We start from the raw sequence: 26,955 nt of genomic DNA, 5'->3' as shown, positions 1-26,955 counted from the left end.
CAAGGACTACGTTTCACCACGCACATCTTGGCAGGTAAGATAATGAGGAAGTGTAGAGCCAATGAGGTTCCTGTAGCTGTAGTGTCTTTGGTTGCGCAATGCAACACAGGGGTCCAGTTTAACTAGGTTGCCTATCTGTGCAAGGAATTTTTGATAGATTGCAGGGAAGCACAGGAAGAGGGGAAGATGTTCCACTATGCTTGGTTGATAATCCTCATCGCACTAATTGCATGGAAACAACCAGAAGACCCATAGTTTCTATATGTTGAGGTAGATGTTTGTGAGGCACTAAGATATGCCTCCCTCTAGTTTACTAAGGATCCGACGCATGCAACAAAGAATATGATTTTCTTTGTGGTGATGGTAATGGATCTACACATGGTGGTGAATCAACATCAAAGGCTATCACCTAATTTATATAAGGGGTATTGTAACATTGCAGACTTCAAAGTGGACTTCCACAAAGCCTATGTCAAGGCAATGAAGGACCTAACTAGGACATGGCACCCATTTCCATACTTATTAACTTAAGATGATTTTCTTGTTGTAGTACAACAATGGATGGAAGAATTGTTAAAATTGGAAACCAGGGAAAAACTTCATGTGGGTCATCTTATTCATGGCTGATAGTATTTTTATTAGATTCCTCTCGTCGAGAGGTGTAGGATTGATATAAAGATCATCCGATTCCGATAAGTATTCATGGAGATATGAATTTATTTTGATTATGGAATTATTATCAAGCCGACCTACAACTCATGTAGGCTCAGAAGCCCAACAGTCGCATCTATTCACCCACCAACGTTGTGTATAAATATAAGAGGACTTTTCCTCATTTGGACTCACTCATCTCATCACATATCTCTCTCTCTCTACTACGCAGAAATGAGTCTCTTCTCTACTGTATCGAAATGGGTCTCTCTCTCACACATGTGAAGCCGGAAGCTGTTGAATTTGAAGCTGCAACTGCAGAAGTAAAGATTGACTTGCGTGGCCTAGAACATCTCCTCTTTGAAACTGCGTTGTAGGTTCATCTGAACCTCCTCTGAAAGCCGCAACTTTTGGTTGTGGAATGAAGTCAATCCGATGAACGATTTGCAAGATATTGACTGCCCTAGTTTGAAGCCGGAAACTGTTGAAACTGAAGCTGCAACTGCAGAATTAAAGATTGACCTGCGTGGCCTAGAAAATCTCCTCTTTGGAACTTCACTATAGGTTCATCTGAACCTCCTCTGAAAGCCACAACTTTTGGTGGTGGAATGAAGTAAATCCGACGAACGGTTTGCAAGATATCGTCTTCCCTAGTTTGATAATGAAGCCGCTAATGCTGATGCTGCTGATCTAGGGTTTGCTACTGCTGATATGAATCAGATTTATTGTACTATTTCTCTCTTCTGAATTATTGAAGATAAAAGAAGATTTGATCAAAGGGTTTCCCCACACATTGTGGGGTTTGCCCCTGGCTAGCCGCCACATCTTGTGTCTCTTGTCTTGGCTTGTTTTCTGTCGATCATTTAATGTTCTATCTGCACTTTACTTTATGTACGTGTGATTGCTAATCTTTGGAATATAATAAGGAAAAGAAGTAAACTGTTATAAGCATAGAACATACCATAATTTAACATGGTATCAGAGCTGAGGTGAAGATACAGCCCGAGCAAGAGCAAGAGCAATCATCAAAGAGAATATTGGCAAGGCTATCCTAAAAGAACTATGGGGTCCTCAACACTCTTTCCTGCTGAAGACAAGCTCCATGAGAAAGCTGACTATCACAGATGGAAGATGTCTATCGATCTAACCCTTGAGAATCAAGGAGTGTTGGATCATGTGAGAGGGAATATTGTTGAGCCTCCATCAAATGCATCCGCTGCTGCCTGGAACAAATGAAAAAAAATGGAGAAGTCAAAACAATAGAAGATCATTTGGGACTCTATCGACAAGCACTTGGTGGCATACATCTCTGAATTGGACACCTCCAAGGAAATCTACGATAGACTGGACTAATCTTTTGAGCTATAATGTAATTCCTGGTTTCGAGGAATTAGTGGCTAGATGCATTCAAGAAGAAACAAGGGAAGAAGTGCAAGAAATGCCCATGCCTAAAGGTCATCCTGCTGCCTTTTCTTCTCATGCAAAGAAAAGAAATAATTCCGGGACTAAATCAAAAGGAAAGGCTGGACCTAAGGCTAGAAGAAAATGATGATGTTACATTTGCGATAAAGCAAGTCACTATGTATGAGATCATGAGCATCATGATGAATGAGATCATGGACAGAAAGGGCAACATGAGATCATGGACATATAGGATAGCATGATGATGATGCACACTAGTTTGAGCAGCATTATGATGGATAAAATCATGGACATGGGCAGCATGATGATAATCATGATTAGAGAAGCATGGTACAGTATGCAGTGGTGCAACTCAAAATCCCTCTGATGGCAATCAAAGGAATGACAAATTCAATAGCAAAGGTAAGAGGAGAGTTGGGAATAAAGGAAGAGGACAAGCATTCAAGAAGGCTAGAAATTCTAGGATGTATTAAATGCACTTGACCTCAAAAGGAACCTAGTGTCCATCTTGGCAATGGAAGACAGAGGCTACAAGGTAACCTTCAGCAATGGCAAGGTATGTATATGGAAAAATAATGTTAAAGATGCCTTTTCTCTTGGGTTTAGTGTTGATTCATTATATCAGGTCGATGGAAGTCGGCTAAGTGTCATGTCTTATGACACAACTCTTTAGTCCGAACTTTGGCATTGGAGGTTTGCCCACCTTCATTACAAAGCTCTACCTGATGTAAGTCAGATGGTAACAGGGATGCCCGAATTCCAAGTAGAGAAAGAAGGTGTATGTTCGGGATGTGCCAAAGGAAAGCTCAAAAGGGGACCATTCCCCTCAAGCCAAAGCAAGAGCTCCGACATATTACAATTGGTTTACTCAGGCATACCTGAGGTTGGCATTAAGAGGGAGACTACTACACCACATACTCCTGAGCAGAATGGTGTGGTGGGTAGGAAGAACCACACGATGATGGAAGCTGTCTGAGCCATGCTACATGATCAAAGACTTCCAAAGTTTCTATGGGCTAAAACTACAATCACCGCCGTATATGTACAAAATAGATGCCCTCATCAAGAATTGGGTTCCTAAACTCCTGAAGAAATGTTCACCACCAAAGGGAAGTCGTGATTAGTCATGATGTCACCTTTGATAAAGATATGGCTCTCAGCAAGGTGGACAATCTGCTGACTTTGAGTAGCTCTCAAGAAGCCGACACCAGGAAACCGAAAGAAAAGGATGATGAATCAATGCCTGATGTAGAAGAACCCATGGATCCGATTGATCCTCATCCACATGAGCCTTCCTCTTCTAGGAAGAGGCCTTCATGGCTTAGGGGATACTTGATGATGCTGAAGGACATGCTGCACCCAGAGGAACCTTCCATCAAAGTAAGAAACTTAACAGGTATTAGGGATACTTGACCATCATGACCACGATCATACAAAATGAACCTTCATCATTCTCAGATTTCATCAAGCATTAACTATGGAAGGATGTTGTGACCATAGAATATGAGTCTATTATGGAGAATGATGTCTGGGAAGTAGTTCCCAGACCCTGGACAAGAAAATTGTTACTTCAAAATGGCTTTACAAGATAAAGCATGCAGCAAATGGAAGTATGGAAAAGTATAAGGTTCATTTTGTTGCTCGTGGTTTATCCCAGAAGGGGAGGTATAGACTATGATATTTGCACCTGTTGCTAGATATACGACCATCTGCTTGATCATAGCCCTTGTGGCTTCACAAAGATGGAACCTACATCAGATGGATGTTAAGACCGCGTTCTTGCATGGTTCTATCAAAGAAGAGGTCTATGTGGAGCAACCTGAAGGATTTGAGATTTATGATTAAAAATCTCATGTATGCAGGTTGAAGAAGGCTCTCTATGGGCTGAAGCAAGCACCCTGAGCATGGTATGAGAGGATCGATAGCTACTTGATGAAGCTGGGATTCACTAGGAGTGAAGCTGATCCTAACCTTTACTTTAAGGTTGAAGATGACAAGCCTCTCATACTGGTGTTGTATGTGGATGACCTCTTTCTAACAGGTGCAAACCCTCTCATTCACAAATGTAAGAGGGAGATGGCTTCTGAATTTGAAATGAAGGACCAAGGACTTGAAGTGTGGCAGAAGCCAAGGGAAATTTTCCTATCTCAAGGAAAATATGTGGTGAATATATTGGAAAGATTCGGTATGATGGACTGCAAGCCTGTGACTACCTCGAGGATCTTAACTTTTAGAAGTTATATGGTAGTGATGTCGGACCAGACTTGGGAAATGCCTCTAAGTTTCAAAAACTAATTTGCATTGATGTTCTTGGTGAACCTCCGTCCGAACATATGTTTTGCAGTTAGCATTGTGAGCTCATATTTGGTTGAGCCTCACTGGATTGATACCAGGAAGCTTCTGATATGTCTTCAGGACACAATCTCTCATGGATTAAGATACACTGTCGGAGATGTGAGACTACTTGGATATACTGACGTTGATTGGGTAGGCAGTGTGGTGGACCGTAAGAGCACTTTCGGGTACTGTTTCACCTTGGGATCTGCTTCGATATCTTGGATGAGCAAGAAGCAGAAGTCGGTGGCTTTGAGCACCGCCGAAGAAGGATATATTGTTGCTAGCATAACCTCGTTTGAGGCAGTCTGGTTGCGAAATATCTTCAGTGAGCTGTTTGGATTTACATTGGATACCATTGTGATTCTATGTAACAACCAGAGGTGGGATTCGATTATTGAGGAATCCCGTATTCGTCAATTGCTCCAGCAGATAGACATCATCTGGGATATGGTAAGTTGATGAGCAAGGAAGCTCCATCACATTAAGATGATGTACAGGTTGATACACCTTGTCAAAGCCCCGAGGAAAGATCTAATCTGTGATTTTCCCAAACGACTTGGAGTTGGCAAGAAACCTTTGTGCAAGGGTCCTGCATGTTGCATACATTGAGCTCTGGGAGCTTTGAGGGCTTGCGGTTCCTACTGGAGCAACATATGACCACAGGGTGACTCACCCTCCCCTGGTGGTGCACACTGGAACAAGATGATTCACTCTCTTGTGGGACAAGATGATTCGCTCTCTTGTGGAACAGGATGATTCGCTCTCCTGTGTAGCAGGATGATTAGTTCTCCTGTGAGGCCTGGATTGATGTGTTATCCATGGCAGCCTGGATTGATGTGTTCTCCACGACGATTTAGCAGGATTGATGTGTTCTCCTGTGAGGACAGGATTGATTAGTTCTCCTGTCGAGGCATCCTACCCATGCAGTCTGGGACTCATGGGAAGTACCTCTCATCTGATCAATGAGCAGGGAAATGAAGTTAGGGACCATAGTAGTACGGATGGACGCATCATTGTATCTACCGTACTCCCTATGCTAGGATGACCTCCATTTATCTAGGATCAATGATTGTTAGGGTCCCACCCTATCCCCCTTAATTATGTCTTGGGATCACGTCATAGTCAAGAGTCAATAAAGCCCATATTAATATTTGTAAGTGGTTAACCCACAATTAATGACGGGACCACAGTTAGTTGCAAATGGGCGGAAGTATTAGATAGATGGTATTAATAAAACCCACGATATTGGCCCGTGGTATTGCATGTATGAGTCATATATAAAGGATAGAGACTCCCTGCGAGGAGCGTTGTGTCTTGTTTTGTAATCGAGCTCTGCTCTATTGGAGGTTGTCCCCTCGAAGAGGCCTGTGAACATTTCTGTCTGAATAATAAAATCATTGCTATTCTGTGCTCTGGGTATATTTTCTTCGCATATTTTGTGTTCTCGGTATCTTTTCTTCGCAAATTCTATGTTTGGGTATTACTTTGCAGGTTAAGAGCATAACAAGTGGTATCAGAGCACTTTCCAAGGCTCGGTGGGATCTCCAAATTTTAGCAAATTTTTTTTTTGGCTAGAGACGTGTTCCGGCGTCTTTAAACCACGGGATCTGTCGTTAAGCGCATAAACCTGCGGATTTGGGGAGGCATGCACGCAGGAAATAGAAGAGGTGGTCACGTCTGTTGGACTCCCTTGTAACCCTTGTGGGTACCCCTTCGAGTAGTAGCGCATTAGACAGAACCGCGCACGGACTGTCTTCCGCGTACCCTCTGGGTATATAGGAAGCCCCCTAGCTCCCTTGAAACCTCGCCATAGATAAACCTTCGGCCGTCTTGTGGCTACAGTACACCGAGAACAGCACTCAGAGAGATTACTCGCCCGTACGATAGGGTAGTCGGGTTGTACGGCTAAGGGTACGGTCGATCCTCCTTAGTTAGAGCCCTGAAACATTGGGCCGAGTACTACTGTCAGACCCTTATGTATATTGCGATCTGTAGCACCTGACACTCCTCAAGACCATAGTTCCCTTTCTATCGGGGGATCACACATCACCTATTCCAGATCAGCAAGGGCAGCAGCAGCAGACATCAGTCCTGCAGCTCCATCAGATCAGCAACAGTAGTTGTTCCACCATTCAGATCTCTCAGATCCACCAGATCGGAGAAGTTGTGAAGGGTTCCTGTCCCTGGATATAATTTTCGCAGGACTTTTGGCGGCATTGACATTCTGAGGATTTGGCGACTGCAGTATTGATCAGGAAGGAGTAAAACTCCGTTAGGAGTTTTCCAAAAAAAAAAAAAAAAAAAAACGAGTCTGAGATCTTCTGGGGCGCTTATTGGTGACCTAGCCCATCAGAATCAGGACGACGAGCTGAGCAAGGTGGTACCATTCAATTTCTTAGTAAAAATTTTTTAGGCGGTCCCAATTTTTGTCCTCAGGTTGGTGTATGGTAGAAACTCGCGCCCAAGCGATGGCCAATGAAAGGATCGACAAAATTGAGGAGCATGTGCACTCCCTCCAATCGGCAGTGAAGCTTATCGAACTTGAGCTTAAAGGAATAAGTAACCAGATACATGATGCACTCCCAAAGGGCAAGGAGCCAGCCCACGAGGAGGCGTATAATGGCCATGAATACCATGAGGGTGAGTCTAGCCACTCTCATCAAGTCTGGCACACCCATCCACCACCTAGTCAGCGACCTCCCAAGTTGGATATGCATAAATTTGACGGTTCTCACACGTCCGCATGACTAGCACAAATGGAGCAGTATTTCCAATTGAATCATATCATAGATGAGGGGACTAAGCTTATGGTGGGCACCATGTACTTGGACAATGAACGATGGCAATGGAAGGAATGGCATCAGCGTTGCAATGGACAGTTTCGGGATTGGGCCCAATTTGCCAAAACTCTTCGCAGTCGCTTTGAACAGGAAGACTCTTTCATGGGGCGTCTCACTAAGCTCCGACAGACGGGTACAGTGGAGGAATATATTACTGCTTTTGAAGCCTTAGCCTTCCGCACTAGGGGTCTCACAGATGAGTTCTACATGGAATGCTTTATCAGCAGTCTTAAAGAAGCCATAAAAGCTCAGGTTCTACTCCACCACCCTCCCACATGGACAGAGGCTTGCCAGGTAGCCCGTAAGGTGGAACGTGCATTAACAGCCCAATCCAGCCGCCCCAACTTCCCCGCTAAAGGTCGTCCCTCACAGGCTCCCAATACGACTCAGACACTTAAGATTCAAAAGGTGTCACCTGCGAAAATGGCCGAAAGAAGGAAGCAAGGACTATGTTACTACTGTGATGAAAAATATTCCCCGGGTCATAAATGCAAAGAGCACAAGTTTTTTCAAATAGATGCCACTGACTACAGCTCCACCGAGGAAGATCCACCACTTGAGGAACCAGAGGATATCGAAGAAGATAACCAAAAGGAAATTGTATCTGATGAACCAATTATTTCGCTAAATGCATTGGCAGGAATTTCTTCCCCTCAAACTCTCAAAATCAGGGGTTTTCTTAAACATCGCCCAGTAGTAGTCTTGATTGATAGTGGAAGTACCCATAATTTCATCCATCAAAAGATCGCTGAAGCAACACATTGTTTCATCCGGGCAGTTTCTAACTTCCAAGTCCAGATTGCAGATGGGGGCACAATGAAATGTGAAGGTCGCTGTGAAAATGTCAAAATTCAAATGGGGGATTATCAATTGAAAACCCACATGTTTGCAATACACATGGGGGGTTGCGACATTGTCCTAGGCGCGGAATGGCTCCACACTCTTGGGCCAATCACAATGGATTTCCAGGAGTTATATATGAGTTTTAAGCAGAACAACTCCACACATACCCTCCGTGGACTACAGGCGGGAGCCCCCTCTATCATCAGCTCGCATAGGATGGAAAAATTGTTAAAAAAGGGCCATCATAGAGTGGTAGCTCAATTTAATGCCATCCAGGTAGTAGACACCATGTCTCCGCCAATTCATCCTGAGATGCAACAGATTTTAAATAAACATCGGACGGTCTTTGACAAGCCTCATGAGCTTCCACCCTCGCGAGGGGAACATTATCATAGCATCACATTGGTTCCAGGGGCCCAACCCCCAAATGTGCGGCCATACAGATATCCGTTCACCCAAAATAATGAAATAGAAAAAATCATCAAGGAATTGTTGGAAGCAGGTGTCATTCGTCCCAGCATTAGTCCTTATTCATCCCCAGTGGTCATGGTCCTCAATAAAGATGGGGAGTGGCGGATGTGTCCCGACTTCAGGGCCCTCAATAAGTTAACAGTCAAAGATAAATTTCCCATCCCAGTGGTTGACGATTTGTTGGACGAACTCAATGGGGCTCAATTCTTCACTAAGTTGGATCTTCACTCAGGCTATCACCAAATTCGCATGAAGGAAGTCGACATTCCCAAGACAGCTTTCAGAACTCATGAAGGCCATTATGAGTTCCTCGTCATGCCATTTGGTCTCTGTAATGCCCCCTCTACTTTTCAAAGCCTTATGAATCACCTCCTCAAACCATATCTCAGAAAATTTGTCCTTGTCTTCTTCGATGACATCCTCATCTATAGTGGCACTTGGGCGGCACATCTTCAGCATGTAGATCTACTCTTGCAACTGCTCCGAACGCATAAATTATTTGTCAAGATTTCTAAGTGTTCGTTTGGCATGGAAGAAGTTGAGTATTTGGGCCACATTGTGGGGCGTGAAGGTGTCAAGGTGGACTCCAAAAAGATCCAGGCAATGCAAGAATGGCCTCAACCTAAGACCTTGAAAAGCTTGAGAGGATTTTTGGGTCTCACAGGCTATTATCATAAATTTATCCGCAACTATGGCCGCATAGCGAAGCCCCTAACGCAACTCCTAAAGAAAAATTCCTTCTTCTGGAACGAGGAAGCACAACAGGCATTTACCGCTCTCAAAACCGCCATGTGTTCCACTCCTGTCTTAGCACTACCGGACTTCACCAAATCATTTGTCATTGAATGTGATGCTTCGGGAACGGGTATTGGAGCGGTCTTAATGCAGGAAGGGCGACCATTGGCCTTCACCAGCCAACAACTAAGTGGGAAGAATCTCGGCCAATCTACCTACGATAAGGAAATGATGGCCATCTTACATGCAGTCGATACCTGGCGACCTTACTTGTTGGGGCGACGTTTCCAAATCCGCACAGATCATCACAGTCTTCAATATTTTTTGGAGCAACGCCTATCTTCCCCACAACAAAATAAATGGTTAGCCAAAATGCTGGGATATGATTATGAGATCATTTACAAGAAAGGGAAAGACAACAGGGTAGCATATGCATTGTCGCGCCAATTTGAGGAGGAAAGTACTCTGCTCGCAATTTCCCTCCCCATTCCCGACTGGATTGAAGAGGCTCGCAGGGAATGGTTTTCACATCCCGGGCTCTCCCAACTCATTTCTCAATTGCAGGTAGATCCTAATTCCAGCAAGGGCTACTCGTGGCAGAATGTTATTCTTCGCTACAAGGACAGAGTCGTAATATCGCCAACATCCACCCTCAAAAGTCGCATTTTGGCAGAATTGCACTCATCTCCCATTGCAGGACATTCGGGCTTTCAGAAGACATATGCTCTCACCAGAAGATCAATTTTTTTGGGCCGACATGAAACAGGACATCCTTACTTTCGTAGCAGAATGTGACGTCTGTCAACGCCACAAAGGGGAAACCGTCAACACACCAGGCACATTACAACCATTGCCCATTCCGGCGTCAATTTGGACAGAGGTCTCCATGAATTTCATTACAAGTCTTCCAAAGTCTGGGAACAAGTCAGTCATCATGGTGGTTGTGGACCGACTGTCGAAGTATGCTCATTTCTGCGCCCTACCCCACCCATTTACACCAACCTTGGTTGCTCAAACTTTCATGGATCAGATCTTCAAATTGCATGGCATGCCCACTTCTATTGTGTCCGACCGTGACCCAATCTTCACCAATAATTTTTGGCAGGAGCTCTTCAGAATACAAGGCACTCAACTCAAACTCAGTACTTCATATCATCCGCAAACAGATGGTCAAATCGAAGCCGTCAACAAATGTCTAGAAACCTACCTTAGGTGTTTCACTTCAGAAAAGCAACACCTTTGGGTACAGTGGTTACCTCTGGCGGAGTGGTGGTATAACACCAAATATCATGCTACCACCAAAATGACTCCCTATGAAGCAGTCTATGGACAACTTTCGCCTTCCCCTACTTCCTATCTCACGGGGTGCTCCAAAGTACAAGCCGTGGATCAACTCCTACAACATCGCGCAACCATGCTTGCCCATTTGCGCGAGAATCTTCATCAAGCTCAGAACCGTATGAAGCAACAGGCTGACCAACATCGCTCAGAGCGCCAATTTCAAGAAGGGGATCAGGTCTTTTTGAGGCTGCAACCATATAAGCAAACATCACTCAAAGACAAGGGTTGTCAAAAGCTCTCCCCAAAATTCTACGGACCATACCAAGTACTTCAGCGCATTGGAGAAGTGGCTTACAAGTTGGCTTTGCCACCTACAACAAAAATCCACCCAGTTTTCCATGTATCGTGCCTCAAGAAAGTGATTGGGAACAATTGCCGGGTTCAAACCAGTCTACCTGAATTGGACGAAGAAGGGTCAATCTGGCTTCAACTTGAACAGGTTTTAGACACACGAGACAAGCACCTGCGCAGCCGCATGATTAAGGAGGTCCTCGTCAAATGGAAAGACACCTCTTCGGAAGATGCAACTTGGGAACCGGCCACTATTCTTCAGCAGTTTCCGCAGCTTCAGCCTTGAGGACAAGGCTAGTCTTAAGGGGGAGGGCATGTTAGGGTCCCACCCTAACTCCCTTAATTATGTCTTGGGATCACGTCATAGTCAAGAGTCAATAAAGCCCATATTAATATTTGTAAGTGGTTAACCCGCAATTAATGACGGGACCATAGTTAGTTGCAAATGGGCGGAAGTATTAGATAGATGGTAAATGGGCGGTAGTATTAGATAGATGGTATTAATAAAACCCACGATATTGGCCCGTGGTATTGCATGTATGAGTCATATATAAAGGATAGAGACTCCCTGCGAGGAGCGTCGTGTCTTGTTTTGTAATCGAGCTCTGCTCTATTGGAGGTTGCCCCCTCGAAGAGACCTGTGAACATTTCTCTCTGAATAATAAAATCATTGCTATTCTGTGCTCTGGGTATATTTTCTTCTCATATTTTGTGTTCTCGGTATCTTTTCTTCGCAAATTCTATGTTTGGGTATTACTTTGCAGGTTAAGAGCATAACAATGATACTGGTATGGGACTAGTGGTAGGAGTTGTACCATACTATGACGCTAACTTTAGGTCGGTTGAGACTGGTCTGGGACCAGTGGTACATACTCCAAGACTGACTTCTTGTTAGTGCAGTACTGGTCTGGGACCAGTGAGAGTGGTACATACTATGACGCTGACTTCGGGTCGGTTGGGACTGGTCTGGGACCAGTGGTAGACTCTCTGAGACTGCGATACTGGTCTGGGACCAGTGGTAGACTCTTTGAGACTGCGATACTAGTCTGGGACCAATGGTAGGAGTGGTACTTACTATGAAGCTGACTTCGGTTTGGCTGAGACTGGTCTGGAACCAGTGGTATGCACTCTGAGACTGACTTTGAGTCAGTGGAGGATGATACTGGTCTAGGACCAGTGGAGTTGTACTCACTATGACGCTAACTTCAGGTTGGTTGAGACTGGTCTGGGACCAATGGTACATACTCTAAGACTGACTTTGAGTCAGTATGATACATCCTCGATCATTTCTTCTTCTTCATAATTCGGACAAAAGCAGAGCAGAACAAAACAATGCAAGAGAAGAGCAGAACAGAGAAAAACAGTACAGATCAGTGCAGGGCAGAACAAGACAAAGCAGAACAGGAAAAATAGAGCAGAGCAGGGCAAGGGTCAAGCTGTACAGGGCAGTGCATTTGATGGATGAATAATAACGACCGATAGACAGATTGCAGATGAAGTTCCCCATGGTTGAGAGGGAGTGTTAAAATTGGAAACCAGGGAAAAACTTCATGTGGGTCATCTTATTCATGGCTGATAATATTTTTATTAGATTCCTCTCATCGAGAGGTGTAGGATTGATATAAAGATCATCCGATTCCGATAAGTATTCATGGAGATATGAATTTATTTTGATTATGGAATTATTATCAAGCCGACCTACAACTCATGTAGGCTCAGAAGCCCAACAGTCGCATCTATTCACCCACCAACGTTGTGTATAAATATAAGAGGACTTTTCCTCATTTGGACTCACTCATCTCATCACATATCTCTCTCTCTCTACTACGAAGAAATGAGTCTCTTCTCTGCTGTGCTGAAATGGGTCTCTCTCTCACACATGTGAAGCCGGAAGCTGTTGAATTTGAAGCTGCATCCGCATAAGTAAAGATTGACTTGTGTGGCCTAGAAGATCTCCTCTTTGGAACTATGCTGTAGGTTCATCTGAACCTCCTCTGAAAGCCGCAACTTTTGGTGGTGGAATGAAGTCAATCCGATGAACGGTTTGCAAGATATCGACTGCCCTAGTTTGAAGCCGGAAACTGCTGAAACTGAAGCTGCAACTGCAGAAGTAAAGATTGACTTGCGTGGCCTAGAATATCTCCTCTTTGGAATTGCGTTGTAGGTTCATCTAAACCTCCTCTGAAAGCCGCAACTTTTGGTGGTGGAATGAAGTCAATCCGACGAACGGTTTGCAAGATATCGTCTGCCCTAGTTTGATAATGAAGCCGCTAATGTTGATGCTGTTAATCTAGGGTTTGCTACTGCTGATATGAATCAGATTTATTGTACTATTTCTCTCTGCTGAATTATTGAAGATAAAAGAAGATTTGATCAAAGGGTTTCCCCACACATTGTGGGGTTTGTCCCTGACTAGCCGCCACATCTTGTGTCTCTTGTCTTGGCTTGTTTTCTGTCGATCGTTTAATGTTCTATCTGCACTTTTCTTTATGTACGTGTGATTGCTAATCTTTGGAATATAATAAGGAAAAGAAGTAAACTGTTATAAGCATAGAACATACCATAACTTAACAAGAATGGATGAATCCATACGGTGGAGTGATTGGAACAAAGAAGGGTACCTCACTGGATGCAGGTACAAGTGAAAAGGATGTAGAGGAAGAAACAGAGAAAACATAGCAAGAGCATGAGGAACCCCTCAGTGATGCAGGAGTATTAGAGGAGTCACCTTTTATTGTCAGAAGGAGAGACACAAAAACTGTGGTATCTAAGAGGAAAATGTAGAAAGTAGATAAGTCCAAGGGTAGAGAAGCGTTTGTCTTCACTGATGGAGAGTCACATCGACGAGATCAAAGAGAAGGTCCAGGAGATCACAATGGAGACCTGGGACAAAATTGATGATCAATATAGAATGATCTTGGCTGTGGTACAACAGGCCATCACGAAGCTGAAGGCATTTTCGCAAGTAGAAAAGCTGTCATAAAAAATAACTCAGCCTCTACAGGTAGAGAAAATAATAGAAATTTAATTCAGTGTTAGAATTTTGCAGGTGCCAGCTGAGGCACTCCATTGGTACTCACTGAAGGACAAATAACGAGTGAAAGCATGGAAGAATGTCAGCATACATATTGATGCACTGCCCATTCAGATGCTGCACGAATTCCATCAAAGTTTAACAACCGAGCTGGAGGAGCGGGAACAATGAACCTTGGCGATGACAATGCAGATGGAAAAGGAGAAAGCTACACTTAAGAAGGAGCTAGAGTAGGTGGCTAAGAAAAGAGATGAAGCATATCAGTGATAAGAATAGTTGGAAAAATCCATCGAAGATAGTTGCAGCACAGTCTCAGATGTGAAGGTTGGTGAGGAGGAACCACCAACAGAGAAGGTCGCGAAGCTCGCCCTCGCGATCAAGGAATCGAAGAATACACTGGCAAAGATAAAATTTGAGTATGAAGTACATATATCAAATCTGAAAATAAGGATGCAGCCAACCATGCCACCAGAAGTGTGGGAGTAGAGGTAGAAAGACTTAAAGGAAACATTGAAAGGCATCTCTGACACAGTGGCGGACTACAGGAAATTATTGGATGACATGATGCAGATTTGGACCTCACTGTAGGAGGATCCAAACATCCAAAAGATTGAGGAGGAATTATAGGTGAAATAGAAGCATAGCGACAAAATATTGGTAGTTGTAAAGACCCTACCAATCTTACAGAAACTCGCACCAGTCTTACAGAAAGCTGCCAATATTATTGAAGGGAAGAAGCTCCAAAAATAGATAGATGATCTTCGAAGGAAGGAGAAATTTTTTCAAGTGAAGACTCAACCATGGTAGGATGACGCACTCAAACTATATCAGGCAATAGACGAAAGGCTTAAAGAGTTGAAGAAAAGGGAGGTAGAAATACTACAGAAGGTTGTTGGCCCAACAATAGAGGCATTCCTAGAGGAGGTTCGCAAACATGAGAGATAAATGGCAAAGATAATCTAGCAGTATAATGCAATCTACAATGCAATTTCAATGAAAATCAAAGAAACTATAGCTGAGTGACTAAGGACGAGTCACAAGTGAGAGTTAGGGGCTTGTTGGGTGCAACCCAACTTGGTCCAAGTTTTGGGTCAAAGACTTTGCATTTTGAGGAGCGAAGCGTGCGTAACTAACAAAGTTTTATTCATCGCTCAATGTTTAGGCGATTTGGGGTGGGTCAAAAGTCGCTTATTTTTTAATGGGTTTCAGGTATTATTCTATTGTTTTGTCGGATCCATGGTATGTGGACCATGGTCTTGTAGTAAGAAAGTCTATATAAAGAAGATGTAATACTTTATTGAATATGATAGAAGATAACTAAGCATAGATTGTTCATATTCTCTGTCTTGAGTCTGTATTTTTGGGGAAAGGCTCCGCAACTGAGTGCACGGAGGCCTTGAAGAGTGTGCAGCTGAGTGCACAGACCACCTGCAGCTGGGTATGCAGGTTAGGGAAGAACATCTATTGAAGATCCTTATTAATAAAGAATAAGTTTTGGTGAAGTATTGTGAATCTTTCTGTGTTCATTGTCTGTTGTTGTTGATATCGTTATGCATGCTTTTTACTTAATTATGCGAAAGAATACATGTTATACCATTTTTTGTTATGTCTATGTGTCAAGTACCAATATGTAAAATTAATCATCAACGTGAAGTTATTCATGTACACGAAGTTGTAGGTAGATATAAGGTATAAGTGAACACACAGACGCCACAATGCACATATCCCTCTAGTTGAAAAAATTTGGTTCTGCAGCCTCCCATAACCGCTTCGAGTGAGACTACGATCTGCTTGTACGTCATTTCCAAAAGGGCCAGTGGTTGAGGGTTTTTTTGGTTCGCAATACACTCTAAACCTAGGTCAAGCCCCCTTAAACCAATAAGTGATGTCCTGGAAGATGCCCTTGTTCCTCACCAGCCAAATGCCCCAAGAAATGATCAAAGGGATATTTCTGTGATTTTCATATGCAGCAGAATTCAACCACATTTGCAAGACATCCCATATATTTTCCCCATTCAATGTTTGTGATATCCCCAAAAGTATCAACATGGCTTCCCAGATCTTATTGATAAAAGGACAACTTAAGAAAAGGTGATAAACATTTTCTTCCAATATTTTGCATAAAGTACACCATCCGGGTCCATGTTTGTTTCGCTTCTAAAGGTTTTCCCAAGTAGGTACTTTGTTTTTTAAGATACACCAAAATGAGAGTCTTGATTTCGCTGGGATTTTTAGTTTCCACAGAAGTTTGCACCACCAGTCTTGTACCCCTCATGCCCTTATGTCCATTAGATAGTTGTAACCGTACTTGGGAGAATATTTTTTTGTAAGAGCATGAACCCATCGAAGCACATCTTGGAGATCCCTTATCCTGACATTAGTGCATTGTAATTCTCTTAGGTAATTCTACCATGCCTCTTCCCAGAGGAGATCTAGGTGTAGATCCTCCATTGTTTTCCATCCTGATGCCAAATTGTGGAGAGGTCCTCCCTTGCAAACTGATTCAGGAATTGAACACCTTGGGTATTCAAACAATTCATTATCTCCCTTGAAAGAACAAAACCCTCATTGTACCTGACCCACGAATCAATTCCTATTATGAGATTCTCCCCATTTCCAATGTGCCAAGATAAACCATCTTCTATAATGCTAAAAGAATCTAATGCCACTTTCCATATTGCTAAAGTTTGGAGGGGCGTTTTATCAAGCCTACACATCCATCCATCAATGGGTACCGAGTCTCTATATTTTCTTTTAATAACTGCTATCCACAAGTTATCCATTGATAATAACCTCCACCCTGATTTTTCTGCTACGGAGGATGCAAAATATGAGAGATCCCTTATACCCAGCCTCCCCATGCCTTTGGCCGAGCAATTTTGTCCCAAGCTACCCAAGGAAGTATTGCATCCTCCTCTGATGCAACCCAAAGAAAACGACCACACACTTTCCCAATCCAAGTAAGGATTCCTTTTGGGACCCATGTGAGAGAGATCCAATAAACTGGAATGACTAGAAAGACATATTTAACAATAATTTATATTAATTATTTAAACTTTTTTTATTAGTTTTCATTATTACACACTTTTCATTTTATAAACTATTAAAATTTATTAATTATTAAAAAATATTCAAAATTTGTTTATTATTTTATTTAATTAGTAGCTATTTTTTTAAATGTCAATTTTATTATAAATAACATGAAACCAATTTTATTTTTAATAATTTTTTATTTCAAATTAAAAATTCTATATACAATTATAATTTTAATGAAATTTATGGTATTCACATAACGAAGTAAAGGTCAAAATCCATTGGGAAGGATTGATCCTGCTTCCAGAATAAAGAATAAAGCATAGAGGGATCAATATTTTAACACTAATACCATCATGAGAGTAGACCGTTGTAAAACAAAGTATGCTAAGTTTGGTTGCATATTTTTTTGGCCTTCCTAAATTTGGACTCCTTATGCAAATGCCACTCAATTAACCATAAAAAAACATTGATTTATTATACATATCCATACAAAGTGTAATGCATTCTCAAAGACAAGTATACATTTATGGCATGCAATAAACTCAAATGCTATAAGATGAATTTCTCATGGAAAACTATTAGACATTCATGTCAATGGCATTCTCGACCAAAGAAAATATAAGAAATTGATATAAACAAATGAAATTTAGCATTGGAGGATTATTGGTACAAGTTTCCAAACGAAGGATTGATTGAATGTTTTGTGAGAACTTTCGCTACGACAACTTCTGATTCTAGAATAAAAATAAGGTAATGGTTTATATTGAGTAAAGCTCCATGGGAAATAAAGAAACCGGGAAAAATCTCTTCCCTATTGGAAGAAAATTTAGAATTCCTTTTCTAGGTGTTGGAGCATTCAGTGCAGCTAAATAAAAAACAAACAACAACAGATAAAACACATCACAAAAGAGACACAGGAGTTTTACGTGGTTCACCCAACCAATCTCGGCTACGTCCACCGAACATAGGCATCGACAAATTTTTATTATCAAACAGGAGATTACAAGATAATTCAGTTCCTCACAAACTCTCACGCTCTCCACCCAATCCGTCTGGACACCTGTTTTATAGCTAAGAGGATCTAACTGCCTCATAAATCCTCGTACAACAAATATAGGATGCATTAACTCACTCCCAACAAAATAGAGCTAATATAGCAACCAAATTATATTGTTGTCACCTACTGAGATTTTTGCCTATTCTATTAAAACAGAAAATCTCAACAATCTCCACCTTGACAACAATTAGCTTGATGCCCTATTTCTTTATTATTTATTTTTTCTGCTAGCCAAGAGAAGCCAAACACTAATGCAGCTTCTCCAACAAAACTGGTTTCGTGAACATGTCTGCACAGTTTTCCTTTGTATGCACCTTTTCAAGAGAGACTCCCCTTTCATTGATAACCTGTCTTACAAAATGGTACTTAATTGGAATATGCTTTGATTTACTATGATAGGCCGGATTCTTAGCCAAATGTATTGCACTTTGACTATCACAAAGTAACCTGATGTTGTCTTGTAACCTACTGAACTCACCAAGCAAACCTTTCAACCAAACCGCCTCTTTGCAAGCATGCGAAGCAGCAATGTATTCTGCTTCAGTAGTGGATAAAGCAATAATGTTTTGTAGCTTTGACATCCAGCTAATAGCTCCACCTGCAAGAGTAAAGACATACCCTGAAGTTGACCTTCTCTTATCCAAATCACCTGCAAAATTAGAATCAACATACCCGCAAACAGATTCACTACTCTTATTGTAAGTAATACAATAACTATTTGTGCCTCTCAAATACCGAAGCACCCATTTCACTACTGACCAGTGTTCTTTACCCTGATTTGCCATATACCTGCTGACAACCCCAACTGCATGTGAAATATCTGGTCGCGTACAAACCATCGCATACATCAAACATCCTACTACATTGGCATATGGAATTCGAGACATAAAATCCTTTTCTTCATCTGTATTAGGACATAAACTGGAAGAAAGCTTAAAATGGGAAGCTAAAGGGACTAACATAGGCTTCACATTGTTCATACCAAACCTCAAAAGTATTTTCTCAATATACTTCTGTTGTGATAGCCACAGCTTACCATTGCTCCCGTCTCTGAAAATCTCCATGCCCAAAATCTGTCTTGCTGCTCCTAGATCTTTCATATCAAATGCCCTTGCCATCTGAGTCTTCAACCTGTTGATTTCTTCAATGCTTTTGCTTGCTAAAAGCATATCGTCAACAAACAACACTAAGATAATGAACATGCCCTTACTTAACTGCTTAAAGTAAACACAATGATCATATTCACTTCTTATATATTTTTGACTCAACATGAAAGAATCAAATTTCTTATACCACTGTCGAGGCGACTGCTTCAGACCATACAATGACTTCTTGAGCCTGCAGACAAATTTCTTATTACGATGTTGAAAAAACCCTTCCGGTTGTTCCATATAAATTTCCTCATCTAAATCTCCATGTAAAAATGCAGTCTTAACATCTAGTTGCTGTAATTCTAAATCAAGCAAAGCAACTAACGCTAACAAAATTCTAATTGAAACAATTTTAACAACTGGTGAAAATATCTCATGAAAGTCTATGCCTGCTTTCTGAGAAAACCCTTTTGCAACTAGCCTTGCTTTGTATCTGTCCTCCGAATCATTCACACCCTGTTTCACCTTGAAAACCCATTTGCATCCCACAGTTTTCCTGCCATTCGGAAGTTCAACCAGATCCCATGTGCCATTCTTACCTAAGGCCATCATTTCTTCCTTCATGGCTGCTTTCCATTTGTCACTCTTTGAACCTTCGATAGCTTCCTGATAACACAAAGGTTCATCATCGTTAGCGGTCAAAGCCACTGAAGTAACATAATCATCATACCTTCTCGGAGGGCGTTTGATCCTTGTAGACCTCCTTAAGGATGTTTCCGGTGCTTCCACAATTGGCTGACTACCATCTGTAGGAACTTCTTCATGATCACCATATGAGATCTGTTCATGACCTACATCTGAACCCTGTTCATAATCTGATTCTGAAACCTGTTCATGACTAGAATCTGAACTATGGTCATCATGACTATCATCAGAAGTGCTATCAAACTGAATGTGCTGAAAATCAGATACATCATCTTGTTTCAATTTATTATCTACATCTAAATGTACAAGAGAGGATTCATCAAACTTTACATCTCTGTTGATGATGATTTTGCAGGTAGTAGGATCCCACAATCTAAATCCCTTTGTTCCATCACCATACCCAAAAAAGATATACCTTTTTGATTTTGGATCTAATTTAGTTCGCTGATGTTTAGGCACTAGAGCATATGCATCACAACCAAACACTCTGAGTTTAGAATAATCACAAGGGTGTCCTTTCCATACCTCTTGAGGAATCTTACATCCTATTGCTGTCGAAGGTGACCGATTTATCACATAACAAGCTGTAGCCACCGCTTCTGTCCACAACTCCTTCTGCAAACCAGCGTTACTCAGCATACTCCTTGCTCTCTCCAAAAGAGTCTTGTTCATGCGTTCAGCAACTCCATTTTGCTGAGGAGTATAAACAGTAGTCTTATGTCTCTCGATCCCTGCATCCTTGCAATAGTTGTCAAACTCCTTGGAAATAAACTCACCACCATTGTCAATTCTTAAACATTTTATAGTTCTACCAGTGATGTTTTCTACCAATGTTCTAAACTGCTTGAAAACTGTAAAAAACATCAGACTTCCTTTTCAACATGTAGACCCACACTTTCCTAGAAAAGTCATCAATAAACGATACAAAATACGACGAGCCACCATACAAGGTTGTAGGTGCTGGACCCCAAACATCTGAATGGATATAATCAAGTATTCATTTACTAGTATGTTTGCCTGTTTTAAACTTTTGTTTACTTTGTTTGCCAAACAGACAATGTTTACAGAAATCTAACTTTCCGGACCTTAGATTAGGAAGTAACTTGTGATCAGCCAAAATCTTTAACCCTCTTGCCCAACCTCTGATGCCATAGGCGAATGGAACTACTGTCATGTTCAAACACCGTAGACACATGAACTGACCCTGTTCTTCCTTCTAACTGAAACAAATTTCCTACTTTCTTAGCTTTCATTACTAGTAAAATACCTTTGTAAATTTTCATTACTCCACTTTGAATGACAGTTTTATATCCATTTGTGTCAAGTGCCCCCAGTGAAATTAGATTTTTCCTTAAATCTGGTACATGTCTTACATCAGTTAACATTTTGGTTGTCCCATCAAACATTTGGAGCTGTATACTCCCTATTCCCACAATATTAGTTGTGACATAATTACCCATGTACACGACTCCATCATTCACTGATCTATATGTCTTAAACTAGTCTCTATGAATACACATGTGGTTTGACGCACCAGAATCTAACAACCAATGTTGATCATGATTTGACAAATTAACTGATAAGACTTCGTCGCTCATACCTGAACCAGATACTGAACCTGTATCGGTCGTGTTCGCTTCCTTCTTTTCTGTCGATGAAGCTTCTTTAGAAGTTTGTTGTCGCTTCCAGAAATCCTTCTTCAAATGCCTGATTTGCCGTAGAACCAACACTTTACTTTACTCTTTTTTCCTTTTGACTTTGAACGTGAATCGCTGCGCTTACCAGAGCGTCTTTCTGTAGAACGACCTCTAGCCATCATTGCCTCTGATGTAGAGGTGTCAGCATTCGACCGCTTCCTGGTCTCCTTGGACAACAAAGCTCCGACGACATCATCAAATTCAATGGTTTCGGATGAACTAAGACTTATAGAAGTAACAAAATGATCCCACGACTCAGGCAACGAGCACAATAAATTTATGGCTTTATCCTCGGCTTCAAATTTTACTTCTATGCTTTCTAATTGTACCATTAGAGTATTAAAAACATTCAAATGATCAGTAATGGAAGTACCTTCCTTCATTCGTAAACTGTATAGCTGCCGCTTTAGGAGAATCCGATTTGTCAAGGATTTTGTCATATACAGCTTCTCCAACTTCGTCCACAAACCAGCTGCAGTCTTCTCTGACACGATGTTAAATAAAACATCATCAGCCAAACACAATCAAATTCCGCTCAAGGCTCTTCCATCCAATTCATTCCACTCATCATCTGTCACGGGGTAAGGCAGTTTGGATCTGCCCAACAATGCCTTCGCCACGCCTTGTTGTACCAGCAGATCATGCATCTTTACCTTCCAGATCTCGAAATTATTTTTGCCATTAAATTTCTCGATTTCAAATCGGGCACTCTGAGTTTTCGCCATCTCGTCTAAAACAAAGAATCTCCAATTTCAAAAAAGTTAATAAATAACAAACCGCCTATGCCTTATTGTACAATGCCTCTACTTTATATTAAAAAAAAAACCCTTTGCTGTTTGTATTTCAAATTACAATTGACAAACAGTGTAACCGGACTGGCACGCAACAAAAGCATAAAATAAACTTGGCACTTGCTGATCAACTGACGATCCGCGCCAACAAAAAATCGGTGTAAGGCAAAAAACTTGGCGCGATTTTACCTTTACTTTCAGTGCCAATTAAGTTCTTAGCGCGTTGGCGCGCTTATCTCCTTCGGGACCACGCCAATTACCTTTCTGGCGCGACTGTTTATAAGTGAAACGCGCCAACTGCAAAAATTTTGGTTTTTTTTTTGGTTATTGTCGCAGATTCTATGAAACACGTTCCAATCACGTGCTGGGGAAATTGTTGTCGCACTGCAGTTCGATCCAAACACTTGAGGGATAAACGGTTTTCGCGCTGCAGAACTATACGCACAAATGGCAGCTATACGAACGGAAAATCTTCACAACACGACATGCCAAATCCACAGATGGTTTAACTATATGATACGACTATCACCCACAGTTCAATCAAATCGTAATATGACGTGGGTTTATTTATCATATAATAAATATTATATTCTATAAGCGCAGATCCACATTGGATTTACGGCATATGCACCCTCCGCAGCCTCTGGAGGCTGTCCCACGCACAACACTTCAAAACATTCACAATTCAAAGGCCTGCGCTGTGTGGTTTACAGTCTTTCGTTGTACATTAGTGAACGCTGTAACGCTGCACACCAACCAGCGTTCAACCAAACAGGACACGCAGGACCACCACCGCCACGCTCCAACAGCAGGACCACGTTAACACCACCTCCACGCCACGTTACACACAAGACCTCCTCCGCTGCGCCACGCCTCCAACATGCTCTGATACCAATTGTTGGAGCATTCAGTGCAGCTAAATAAAAAACAAACAACAACAGATAAAACACATCACAAAAGAGACACATGAGTTTTACGTGGTTCACCCAACCAATCTGGGCTACATCGACCAAACATAGGCATCGGCAAAATTTTATTATCAAACAGGAGATTACAAGATAATTCAGTTTCTCACAAACTCTCACGCTCTCCACCCAATCCGTCTGGACACCTGTTTTATAGCTAAGAGGATCTAACTACCTCATAAATCCTCCTACAGCAAATATAGGATGCATTAACTCACTCCCAACAAAATAGAGCTAATATAGCAACCAAATCAGATTGTTATCACCTACTAAGATTTTTGCCTATTCTATTAAAACATAAAATCTCAACACTAGGAGCCTAAAATAAAAACTTTAGCTTGTTAATTTGTGGTTCCACCATTTACTAATAATTCTAGGGTGATTCACATCTTTTTGGAGCCAGATATTATTGACTCGAAGGCAAGATCCTGACCCTTCCTACTTGTTCATTTCCTAGATCATGGCCTGGATCAGAAAAGGGCATTTGGTTATTGTTTTCTTTTTTAGGAGGTCCCTTGATTCTCCTCACTTTTAGGATTATTATCCGGAGAAATGGTGGTGAATGCTTAGACCAAGCTCGATGAATATTGTTTAAAAAAATTGAATCTCTAAATCTGCCTTCTACACAAGAAGGTGACTATAGTAAATACGAGGAGAGGAATGAAATCACTCTCAAATTAAGGAGAGGACGGACTTTCAAACTGCGGGATTTTCCACTGGAGAATATATATATGAAACTTTCACGTTCTCTAAATTTCCTCCAGCTGCTTCTACCTTTCATGCTAGTCGGGATGCTTCTCCTTCTAGCTTCAACTCAGAAAATGCGTTCCTTTGCTTTCCAGTGACTTTGGGTATGTTTTTCGAAATATCCAGCAATTCACACTAATTCTAATTTTTGGGATCAAATATATAAAAAGATTAAAATTACTGGGATCGCATTGGTATTGGAGGACAATTTTATTTGGAGGATTTTCTTCTATATTCCACATGAATAACATAGGTTGTTAAATAGACTATATTCCATATAAATACCAAGGGTCAATATACAGATTTGTTAAAAATTAGAGTAAAATAATTTACCTAGATTTTTTAAATTTTATTTTTATATAATTTGACTGAATCCAAAATATTTTATTATTATTAATAATAATTATTATTTGAAGTGTGTGTTAATAATGGACTTGAAAGATTAAAAAGAAGGGGATTCTGGGGATATGGTTTCTATCAATGGCCACAATATTTGCTGGAGCGTAACCACTGCCTTAGGAATTCATGAAGTTAGTTTTCGTTGCAAAGATCTTATTTTCGATGAGTAAATTGGGTTTATTTCCTTGTTTGGAGCCCAATCCATGCTCAAGGATTTTGGGATGGTAACCTAACCACTCTGGTCGTGGAGCTAGTAGAATATTGCCGGAATCACAAAAGATCCCTTAAGGTTTCCTCTTTTGCATTTTTGTTTCTGCGTTTCTCGGAGTGGTGCATCTTAGAATCGGTGTTTTTTTCAGGCAAAGAGCCATCTAGGTCTCCCGTGTCTTTATTATCCTTTATTATCGTAGGTTGCCAAATTGTGTGCATGCAAGAATGGATCAATGGCTACCTTTGTTTGTTCGTGTTGAATCAGGTCGTTTTGAGGCGGTTTTCTATGTTTGTGTTGGATCTATCCGTTTTGAGGAAATTTTCTGCTGCAATCTTTTCTGTAACCTTTCTAGCAGGTTCGACCTGCAATTAGAAATACCGTATAAATCTCTGCCTCTGGTTTGGATTCAGATGGGGTTCAAATGGAAGCAAATTGTTTTTTTTTTTTTTTTGGCTTTTCATGGATCTACGGAGGCAACCTTTGAATCAAATCCTCAGCTACAAGACAGAACTGATTTCTCCAGTGGATCTGTTTGGAAAAGTGGCTTTTATTACAGATCTGGGGAAATTTCAACAGATTCCTTCCCAATCTCCGCAATTAAGGGATACCTTACCATATATGAAGGATCTTGATTGCAGAAATACAGATCTGACACTAAGAGCACATTTACATATTTTATTAAAATCCTTAATGGGAAATCTGTAACCATGTTGGTTTGGGTTGGTGACCAGGTATAATATTTCAAAATGAATATTCAAGAAAATATGGGTATTCCAACAAATCTTCAAAGTTTGATTTATGCAGGCCAATGCAATAGGACACCAGGTTGCAGGACTATGACATTAAGCGTGATTCAACTATCGTCCTAAACATGAGATTACGGGGAGGATGTGCTCGACCTAGCAACAAAAAAAAGTTCAATTCCTTTAAAGAAAGCGGTAAAAGGAAAGAATGAACTATCTAAAAATTTTAATCACATACCTAATATGTATGGACACTATATTATGGATCAAATGAATCAGGTATCGAATTTGACAATAAATATACTAGAGGTCAATGATCTTTACTCTGACTGCCATTCTAAAGCAGATTTAACAATTTTTGGCCTAAGACAAAAGCCTTTTATCAGCGAATTTTTTCCACTTGTACTGAAAATTGTGATATTCATTTATGTTCCAAGGAGTTTTTCGTTATAAAATTTAATACTATTAAATATTTTGATTATGCCTTAAAAGAAGTTCATGGTTCTCGGGTAGTGCACGTATTTTTATGAGTCCATGGTTTCTAGGTTTGAATGCTAATACCATGGTGGTATCCAAAATGCCAATATGCGAGGTCAGATTGCATAACCTCCCATTGCATTTCTGGGATCATAATGTTTTAGAAGGAATCAAAAACTTACTGGGTAAGTTATTAAAGGTGGATGCAGATAGAGTAAAAAAATGAATCTTTACTTTTTCTATGATATATGTAGAGGTGGACCTTAGTAAAGGTTTTCCTGATCATATTATCTTGATTCATAATAATATTCAGTGGTTCCACTTGTTAGATTTTGAAAATACGACATTCAGATGTTGTATTCGCCTACAAATTGTACATCTGTAAAATTCGTGTCCCAAGGCAAATAAATAGTCCAAAAGAAAAAAGAGACAAGATAAAAAGCCAAAGGGTTGGAAATTCTCAGCTCCACAAAATATTGAAACAGAGGAAGAAGAAAATCCAGAGAATAATATAAATAATGTAGATCATAATTCCCAGGAAGTCATTGTGCAACGAGAAGTTGAGGAGATAGGATCGATGACCCCGATCTCATCTAATGCAACAAAGACTACAAAGTACCAACAACATAATGATAAGACTATCTCTGAAAGAGAGGCGACTAGCACAAAAATAATTCATATATGACTTCTGATTTTGATAAAGAAATCTCTGTAAATGAGATAGTGAATCAAATGGCTATTCTCGCTCTCATTCCCAACTTTGAAGGTTGGCACAAAGTGGAGAAAATTAAGGGGAGAAAAGAGTAATTTGGTGTTTTGTTTTTTAATTTCTTTAGATGGGCTTTTGGGGCACTGATCAGGTGCTCATGTCCTAAGTGTCGTAAAATGCTCAAAATTTAAAGTGCTTAGAACTGGTTCAAAGTTGAATTACTGGAAATTTCTCGTCTTTCCGATTCCGGCGCCGCAAACGGTTTGAAAAACGGTCGCCGTATGAGGAAGTTATGGCAAAAAGAAGAATTTGTCCATAACATTAGAAATTTTAATTTTTCAAAAAAAAAATTAAAAAAGGAA

This window comes from Pinus tabuliformis, chromosome 3_2, assembly GCF_031772625.1.
Source record: "Pinus tabuliformis cultivar Carrire ecotype Pingquan chromosome 3_2, CPIR1, whole genome shotgun sequence".
Classification (NCBI taxonomy): Eukaryota; Viridiplantae; Streptophyta; class Pinopsida; order Pinales; family Pinaceae; genus Pinus; species Pinus tabuliformis.
The sequence above is the reverse complement of the archived record's forward strand: the minus strand, read 5'-3'. Positions refer to the sequence as shown.